Raw genomic sequence first — 9,773 nt, 5'->3', positions numbered from 1 at the left:
CTGGTTGGGTCCCTGGAAGTAAGTTCAATGCTATGAGAGACAAGTTTTCTTGAAGAAACTCCAAGAATTGTGAATTACTTATTTAAATAAATCTGTGGCATGAATATTGAAACCTCCCAGTGATGTGGTCTGAGAATGTGGTATCTATGATTGCTGCCTTTTGGAAAGTATCAAACTTTACCTTGTGGCCATGTCAAATTTTGTCAGTTTCTAATGGCAGATTTGGAAAGCATATGTATTCTCAGTTGACTGTGCTTGTTTTGCTTTGCTTTCACCTACTCGGAGAGCTTCTGTCTTTTAATAAGGAAACTTAAATATTTATACTTAGTCTGAGATGTTTGTGCTTATGCCTGCTACATTATTCCTTGGTTGCAAGCAACAACAGGAACCACCTCTGGTTAACATGAACAAAAGGCAAAGATATTGACTACAGAAAATTAATAGTAAGGCTGGAAGCATGCAGTAGGTCTTAAGTTTCCAAAAATATTGCAACAACTTCCATCCCACATGCTCTTCTTTAATGTGATGTGGACACTCCTTACATCAAAAGATGGGAAATATGTGCCTTCCTCTTGAATTTAGGTCAATTTGTGACAATGGCAGAATTAAAGTCACGTGACTTCTGAGGCTAGGTCATAAAAGGTGATACAACTTATATCTGGTTTTCATGGGATGCTTGCTCTTGAAATTCAGCCACCATGTCTAGAAGACCCAACACCCTTTGGAGGGACTAACCTGGAGAGGAACCAAAGTTTCCAGCCATCAGCTTTGGCTGAACATTCAGTAGGTAGCCAGCACCAAATTTACTAGGTCAGTGAGTGAGTCATTTTGGAAATGCGTCCTCCAGCCCTAGCTGATGGTCTGTGCAGCACATGAGCCTTCCCCCACCAAACCCTGCCCAGATTACAGATTTGTGAGCTAACAAGATTAATTGTTGTTTTATTCATTACATTTTGAGGTGGTTTATTGCACAGCAATAGGTAACTGGTACAGAGAACCAAGCTTAAAAATGGTCAAGCAACTAGGCAACTTCTGAGAAGTAGGAAGGCAAAACGGACTCTGGTAAATACCTATGGGTAGGGACCACAAATGGAATGAAGGACTACTAACCATTTTCATTCTTAAGTTCTAGGTTCCTCTTCAGGGGGCTGCCTCAGTTCTGATTTCAGATACTCACTCGCCTTTTGGCTACCAATGGGCAGAAAACCTAGGAAATAGCCCCAGTAATATGTAACCACAGGGAAACAATCATTCAAAAGGAAATATAGATACAGTAAGTCTTAGTTTTTTTATCACTGTTGTGACAAATTACCACAAACTTAGTGGCTTTAAGCAACACAAATTATCTCACAGTCTGCAGGTCAGAAATCCAAAATGGGTCTCACAGGGCTAAAATTAAGGTGTCTGCATCCCTTTCTGGAGGCTCTAGGGGAGAATCTGTTTTTTGTTTGTTTTTGTTTTTGCCTTTACAGTATCTATAGGTGTCAGCAGTCCTTGGCTTATGGCCCCTTCCTTCATTTTCAAAGGTAATAATGTGGCATTTCTCTGTGACTTTCTTCCATGGCACATCTTCATCTAACTATGACTGCTTTTCTGCCTTCTTCTTTCATTTTTAGGCGCCCTTGTTATTACACTGGACTCATCTTGAAAATTTAGACTAATCTTCTCATCTTAAATTCCTTAACTTAATCACAGCCACGAAGTTCCTCTTGCCATCTAAGATGACATATTAGTAGGTTCTGGGGACTGGAACATAGATATCTTTGGGGTGCTATCAGTCTACCCATCATAGTATACAAAAGCAGAATGGATACTGTGTAGGCCTGCCACTCTGAAAACACGCCTTTAACACTATTTAATCTCAATGGTTTATATTTTCTTTCTTCTTCATTTTATTAAATTTGTCAAGCTGCCCTTGTTCCATTTTTTCCCCCCACTCAACTAGTTTGTAACTTAAATATCTGATTTATTGGCTTTTCAAAAAAAATTTTATTTATTTGAGAGAGAGAGAGTGAGTATGAGTTGGTGGGGAGTTGGGGGGGGAAGAGCAGAGGGAGAGGGAGAGGGAGAGGGAGAGGCAGAGGCAGACTCCCCGCTGAGCAGACAGACTGATACGGGGCTCTATCCCAGGACCCTGAGATCATGACCTGAGCCAAAGGCAGACGCTTAACCGACCGAGCCACTCAGGTGCCTCTTAAACATCCAATTTATATTTGCCTGTATGGTGACCCTTATATTTATCATGCATAATTGACTTACATTTTTCTGTGTATGTTTAGAGATTGTATATAAATACATCCCCAAATAAGAAAAAAATCTTCACATGGTTTTCTCTCTCTCCCTTCCTTTTACCCTCATGATAAGATGATTTTAGTTATAGGTTATCATTATTTCATTTTTACTTTATGAATCAGCAATGATAAAGACAATGAAAAGTTTTAATTTTTATTTTCTGTAACAAGAAGTGTTTGGTTACAAAGAACAGAATACCCAACTAAAGGTGGCTTAAACAAATTGAGAAAAACGTATTATGTCACATAACAAGAAGGTCAGACATCTTGTTCCTGGATTAGTTAATTTAGTGACAAATCTAATGACGTCATTAGGGACCTAGATACCTTTCGTCTTTTGCTCTCGTTCCCAAGCTCATCGTGACCTGTAGGAAGACGGCTGCTATAGCTCTAGCAATTATATCCACACACACCCGCATCTGAAGACAATGCACTTGTTACCTACTACGGTGTAGCAAATCAAGTGGCTTAAAAGAACAGTAAACTTTATGATCTCTCATGGTTTCTGTGGGTCAGGGATTTGAGAGCAGCTTGATTGAAGTGTCGTAGCTCAGGGTCTCTCATGAAATTGCAGTCAGAGCCCACTGGACTTGCAGTCATCTGAAGGCTCGACTGGGCTGGGCAGCTCACTTACGAGGCTGGCAAGATGCATGAAATGTCCATGGGATATAATGACTGGCTCCCCTTACTGCTGTGGTTCTTGACTGGGAATGATCTTGCCTGCCAGGGGACATCTAGCAATGTCTGGAGATATTTTGGGTTGTCATAACTGGGAAGGGGTTATTGGCAGCTAGTGGGTAGAGACCAGGAATGCGGTTAAACATCCTACACTGTACAGGGTAGCCTTCCTGCAACAAGTTATCAGACCCAAAGTGTTAATAGTGTTGAGGTTGAGAACCCTGGTGCTGGAGCTGTGAACCAAGAGAGCAAAGTAAAAGCTGAAATGCCTCTTCTTACCTAGCTTTGGCAGTCCTCTGTATTCCAAGTTAGAGGGCCCTACACAAGGGTGTAAATACCAGGAGCTGAGGTTTATTGGAATCCATCTTCGAGAATGGTTACCACAGGCAGAAAGCTGTTCCTGGCCCTCTTCTCTTCTCTTTGGTCCCTTTTCTTTTTTCAGTTTTCAAAGAGGAAAACCATTTTTATAACCATTTTATATCCCCACCAGACTTCTCTTCACTTCCCTTAAGTCAGTGTTGCAAGATATGTCTGTGCCTAAAGCAGTCACTAGGACAAAGAATAGAAAATTATATGATGATTTTAGACCAGTTAATATTGTCTCCCTCTGGTACTAGGGAGAACTCATCTTCTTTCAATACACGGAGGATAAATTCTCAAAATCAGAGTTTTGTTAGTAAGGAAGAAAGAGAATGACTTTGTATGAGTCATGCACAGGGTTTGCTATCTTTGCTTCCCATTGTCTTTTGTATCACACATTTTCTTCTTGGATTCACTTTTCTCTTTGGTGGAATACATTTTCCAATAATGATTTAAGAAATAACCAACCATTTGAATCCCTAGGTCTCTGAAAATATGTGATTATTTCGTACTTTCTTAAATGCTAATTTAGTTCGGTAGAGAATTCTACATTAGAATAGTTTGTCCCATTATCCCATTATCCCATATATTAGAGTGATTTGTCCCAGCATCCATTGTTGCTGATGAAAAACAGGTGAGCTGGTTAGAATTTCCTTATCCTTGATGTTCTGAAATTCCATCATGATGTGTTCAAGTCTAGTATTTTTTACTTATGCACTGAATGGGAGCTTTTAGCCTGAAGATAAATTTTCTTTTCTTTTCTTTTTTCTTGTTTTTAACATTTTATTTATTTATTTATTTGAGAGAGAGAGAGAGGGAGGGAGAGCACAAAGGGAGAGTGAGAGGGAGAAGCAGACTCCCTGCTGAGGAGAGAGCCCGATGTGGGACTCAATCCCAGGACCCTGAGATCATGACCCAAGCCAAAGGCAGACACTGAACTGACTGAGCCACCCAGGCGGCCTGAAGATACATTTTCTATTATTTCTTTGAGTATTCCCTTCTGTCCATTCTCTAGATGGATATCAGATGAATGTTGGAACTTTGATTTATTCTCCAAATTACTTAAATTTTTGCTCATTGCTTTATCTATCCTTTCTTCTGCAATTTGGGATAAAACTGGGCCCAATCTTCTAGCTTATTAATTCACCTTTTGGTTCAGCTTGAGTCAGTATAGCATGGTGATTAAAAGCCTGAGTTCAAATCCTGGTTCAGCCATTTATATTACTGTGTTGCCGTGAGTAAGTTAATTAAACTTTCATGTCTTCAGTTTACTCATATGTAAAATGAATATGCTAATATTATTGCCTACTTTAGAAGATTGTAAAGATTAAATATGTTAATGCATGAATGCTTAGAGGAGTAGCTGCAGCATAGTATTACTATTGTTCAATCTATACATTCATTTTATTTTATTTAAAGATTATTTATTTATTTATTTGAGAGAGAGAGCGAGAGCACAAGCATGAGAGGTGGGTGGGGCAGAGGGAGAGGGAGAAGCAGGCTCCCCGCTGAGCAGTTGGGTAGAGAACTGGAGGATAGGCAAATGCCAGAAAAGGCATTCAAAATTTGACCAAAGTGAGATTTTTCTTTTGGTGTAATCTGAAGGATTAAAAGAATGTCTATCATTTATGTGCAATTTGAAATCCTGTAAGACAGTACAATATGCTGTTTCTGTCTATAAACATATAATGTATATGTTTATAAACCATAGATACGTTTATAAAACATGTGTAAAAAGCATGGACACAGGCAGGAAGGACACAGTTCAACTTCAGGATAGTCAGAAGGGTGGAAGGGGAATGGAATGAGAAGGTACCAAGGAGGCTCCAACAATGGTATCTAATTTATTAAAAAAAAAAAAAAGATCAAATCCTGGTTTGGGATTTGATCCTGAGCAGGGAGCCCATAACGAGACTTGATCCCAGGACCCCAGGATCATGACCTGAGCTGAAGGTACATGCTCAGCTGACTGAGCCACCCAGGTGCCCCTATACATTCATTTTAAAAATTTCAATAGATATATTAATTATTCATCTAACTGGTTTGTTTTCATAATAACTTGGTTGTTTTATGAATGTAAGATCCTATATTATTTTTTTGAGGATAAAATATAATGTTTTTATAACATATATATATATATTTATAACATATATGTATAGATATGTTATAAAACTTCTTTTTGGTCTATGAACAATAACTTTGGGTGCTCAATCTATTGATTGCAGTTGGTTCCCCTCTTTCATAGTAATAGCTTTTTAGGAACAATTGGTGGGTTGTCTGAAAGTCTCATTTGCCTATCTGTGGTGCTCACTCTAAAAGATTTTATTTATTTATTTGTTTATTTGTTTATTGGAGAGAGAGCATGAGTAGGGGGAGGGGCAGAAGGAGAGGGAGAGAGAAACCCAAGCGGACTCCCCACTGAGTGGGGAGCACAACTCAAGGCTGGATCCCATGACCCTGAGATCATGACCTGAGCGGAAATCAAGGGTGAGATGCTTAACCGCCCGAGGCACCCAGGAACCCTTGCGGTGCTGATTCTAATTCTGGGTGTTTGCTCTGTGGACTGCAGCGGGAAGGGGAGCAGCACAGACTGTCCTGCAGGGCAGGGGAGGCAGGTACTTCACCTGCTGTGTGTGTCTGTGCATGTGCGCGTGCGTGTGTGTGTGTAGTCTCCTTTCTCCTGGCCACTGGTCAGCAGCCCCTGGTGATGATACCCTGTCTCCTTGACCCAAGCCCCTGTACTTACAGAGAGCATCTGTCTGTGTTGGGGTGGACATGTCCACCTGCTGATTCTCATTATCGTGCTTGATTTTTGTCATATCATTTGTCGCCACCTAACATAATCTTAGTTATGGATCATTTATTTACAATTTCATTATTTGCCTCTGTGAAAGCAAATCTCCAGGACCTAGCATTGTGCCTTGCACAGAGTAAATGATTTCTGTATTTATGGAATGAATGGATTAATGCCATTCTTGAGTTGCTTACCGTAATGAAATTGCCTGTTCCTTGTAACTGTTGCCTCTGAACTTGAAGCCTCTCCAGCTCTCACCCTGGTCGTACCCTGTACAGTTTTGGTTTACAGATCCACTGGCAATCAAATCCTACCTTGCTTTATGTAATCCAGGAAGTCCTCTGAATTGCTGGACCACCGATGCTCCCTTTTTTGTCTTCCAGAACTCTAATGAATTTTTAAAAATATATTTCCTGTTATATCTAGGGATTTGTGGTGATAGGAGATGTACAGAGTGTGCTTTTAGAAGCTGGAGAAGCTGTGTTACTGATTTCCACAGTGTTTATTTTAGTTGGAGCATGGATATGACATTAAATGACATCGAATCTAACAGAGGGAATCTAACCCCCTTTGGGATTCCCTCTTTTTTAGAAACATTTTTAAAATATAAAAATATTTCAAATATACAGAAAGATACAGAGAACAATAGAATAAGTACTAATTAGTAATCATCCAGATTTCAGAATTCCAAATATTTAGCAATATTTGCTTAAGGTCTTTTTTTTTTTAAAATAAATTAGATACCATTGTTGGAGCCTCCTTGGTACCTTCTCACTCCATTCCCCTTCCACCCTTCTGACTATCCTGAAGTTGAACTGTGTCCTTCCTGCCTGTGTCCATGCTTTTTATACATGTTTATAAACATATCTATGTTTTATAAACATATACATTATATGTTTATAGACAGAAACCGCATTTTGTACTGTCTTACAGGACTTCAAATTGCACATAAATGATAGACATTCTTTTAATCCTTCAGATTACACCAAGAGAAAAATCTAGCTCTGGTCAAATTTTGAATGCCTTTTCTGGCATTTGCCTATTTCTCTTTTAACAAAGGAATAGCAGGCCTCAGGCTAGAAGCCTGGAGCAGGCAGCCATAGCTAGAATTAAATAATATTGCTTTATTTCCCATTATATTTATTTTGATGGCTTCCTTCTATTTTTTTAGCAAGTGTTGCTACCTTTCCATTTACAGTAGTGATTTATTTATTTATTTACTTGAGAGAGAGGGTGCATCCGTTCCAGTGGATGGGGAGGAGGGGAATGGACAGGAGAGAGAGAGAGAGGGAGTGAGAATCTTAAGCAGGCTCCACACCCAGTGCTGATCCGAAAGTGGGGCTCATCTCATTACTCTGAGATCATGACCTGAGCCAAAATCAAGAGTCAGATGCCCAAACGACTGCGCCACCCAGGCACCCCTGTTTCCTTTCAAATCAAATAAGAAAAAAAGCAAAGTGTCGATTTAAAGAAAAATATTAAGTAGATAATAGTATGGGAGGTTCAGAGACATGACAAAAAATTAGAGGAGTTTGTATTGAAATGGCTGAAATTTGATACACACTTGACCAAAAGGATAATGTTCACGTTCCTTAATGAGACATGAGAAGCTGAACTTTGCTTTCCTTCTCAGTCCAGTCACCACTATTACCTCCCTCCAGCACAAACAGCTTGAAGTTTGCTCCTTCCCTTCCTAGCTGAAGGTGCCTTGGCTATTGTAATCTCTCCTTTTATGGTATTTCCTGCATCCATCACTGTCCCCCCCCACCACCCAACGCCGCCTCCACTTGACTCTGCTCATCCAGTCAGCCTCTACAAAGCCCTCCCCCAATTAGTACCCATCACTGTATTGAACATATAGCCTTCCAATTCTAAATCCGACGGTAGAATTTAGTGCCAGTATCACAGCATCATCATGGCCTGAACAGCTTATTAAGGTGGGAAGAAAGGATGTTTCAGATAAAATCTGGGGTATAAAAGATTGTCCGTGAAAAAAATGTTTACCTCATTTTTCATATGTTTGGAGTTTTAAAATAGTTACGTTCATAGATCTAAATACCTGATCTTAATGATTTCTTTCAACACTGAGACTATACATTACTTTGTCATCTAGATTAAGGGTAAGAAAAGGACAGGGAAGGGAAAGATAAGGACCGTGATGAGAAATGACAGGTTTTTTTATGTCATTTCTACATTACTTGGTGGTTTACTGCACCTTAGTTAGGCTGGATGATTTCATTAGGAAATGAGAGATCAAATCGAGCGTTCTCAATATAACACATTTTAACGTTTGGCGTTTTAAGAGCAAAAGCTCCTAAACAACTGTGTGGTCAATGGGATGTTGGAACATTTTCCAGTTTCATGTTCCCCTGTGCATATAAATAAGGACAGTAATATTAACAACAACAACAACAACAAAAATACAGCGCGTAGCGAATGCTGTTTAAAAGTCTTCAGTGTCTGCAGTCATGATGAGCTAACTGCATTGACTTCCGTTCATTCATTCAAAAGTCTTATTCTGAAACTGACATTCACACCACAGGATTCAAAAGCTCTCACTGCACTTGGCCAGATGTAAATTCTCATATTAACAGAGGTGCAGATAATGCTTTCAAAACTACTGCTGTATTTGGGGGAAAGTTCAATTTTAACGTTTCTTCCTATGTATTTCGCGTGGTCAAAGCCAGAGGGGAAGGGCTGTGCGGGGGGCTGGGGGAAGTGACTTCATACTTTTGATTACGGAATGTCATGTTTACGACTGTAAACGTTCAACCTTTAAATGAGAAAGCGGGTGGAGTGAGATCGCTCTCACGCCGTGCATTTTGTTATGTTACATTTTACCCACCAGCCAAACTTTCTCCATCAGTATGAGTAGGTCAGCGGCGGAAATGCTGCCTGGAAGGAAAACGCAGGGTCCGGAGGCGGTGTGTGCTGCCTTACCCGGTGTTGCCTTCGGAATTACCTGAAGCATTCAAGCTCTTGCACCCAGAGAAAAAGCTTCTCGTTTCAATTCGGGCGTTTCCGTGGGGAATTGCGGTAGGGGCAGGTCCTGGGTGTGGCGATGCCAACAGGGAACTCAGATCTCCGTCTTCCCGCTTCTGGCAAACCTTCCCAGCCCCTGACCGGCGAGTGACCGGCACTCGAGACCCGCCTTCCGGGATTCCGGGGGTCGCTGCCGGACAGACCCCGCCGCCGAAGCAAATCGCTGGAGCGCAGGGTGCGAGTGCGCTTCTCCCCCATTCGTTCCGCGCCTGGAGGCGGATCCCCTTCCCTGCACACAAGTCCTTATATGCACCGGTTGCACCAGCCCGTGTTACTCCAGCCCCACAAATAATTAATGGGGGAGGGAGGCCGTCACTCTTTTTTTTCTCCCCTCTGGATTTGTTCAGCGCTAGAGCAGTGAACCCTGCCGAAAACCGCCCTGATGCGATTGAGAGCCATTGTGCTGCAGTGCACGAATTGGACACAGACAAATAAAGCTCCTTTGCCCCTACGATAAGCACGGCAGGGTTCAGGAACAGCTTTTCACATCCAGCCAGATTAGCCTGCAAAAGCCGGGGCGGAAAGGGTGTGCGCCCCTCCCCCATCCAGGCTGGTGCAGAGGGACCGGGTCAGGAAGCTCGGCCTCTCCCCAGTCGGAGACCACGCCT

The sequence above is a fragment of the Ursus americanus genome, chromosome 4, assembly GCF_024610735.1.
Source record: "Ursus americanus isolate L20-20 chromosome 4, mUrsAme1.1.p, whole genome shotgun sequence".
Taxonomy (NCBI): domain Eukaryota; kingdom Metazoa; phylum Chordata; class Mammalia; order Carnivora; family Ursidae; genus Ursus; species Ursus americanus.
This window is presented reverse-complemented; position numbering follows the sequence as displayed.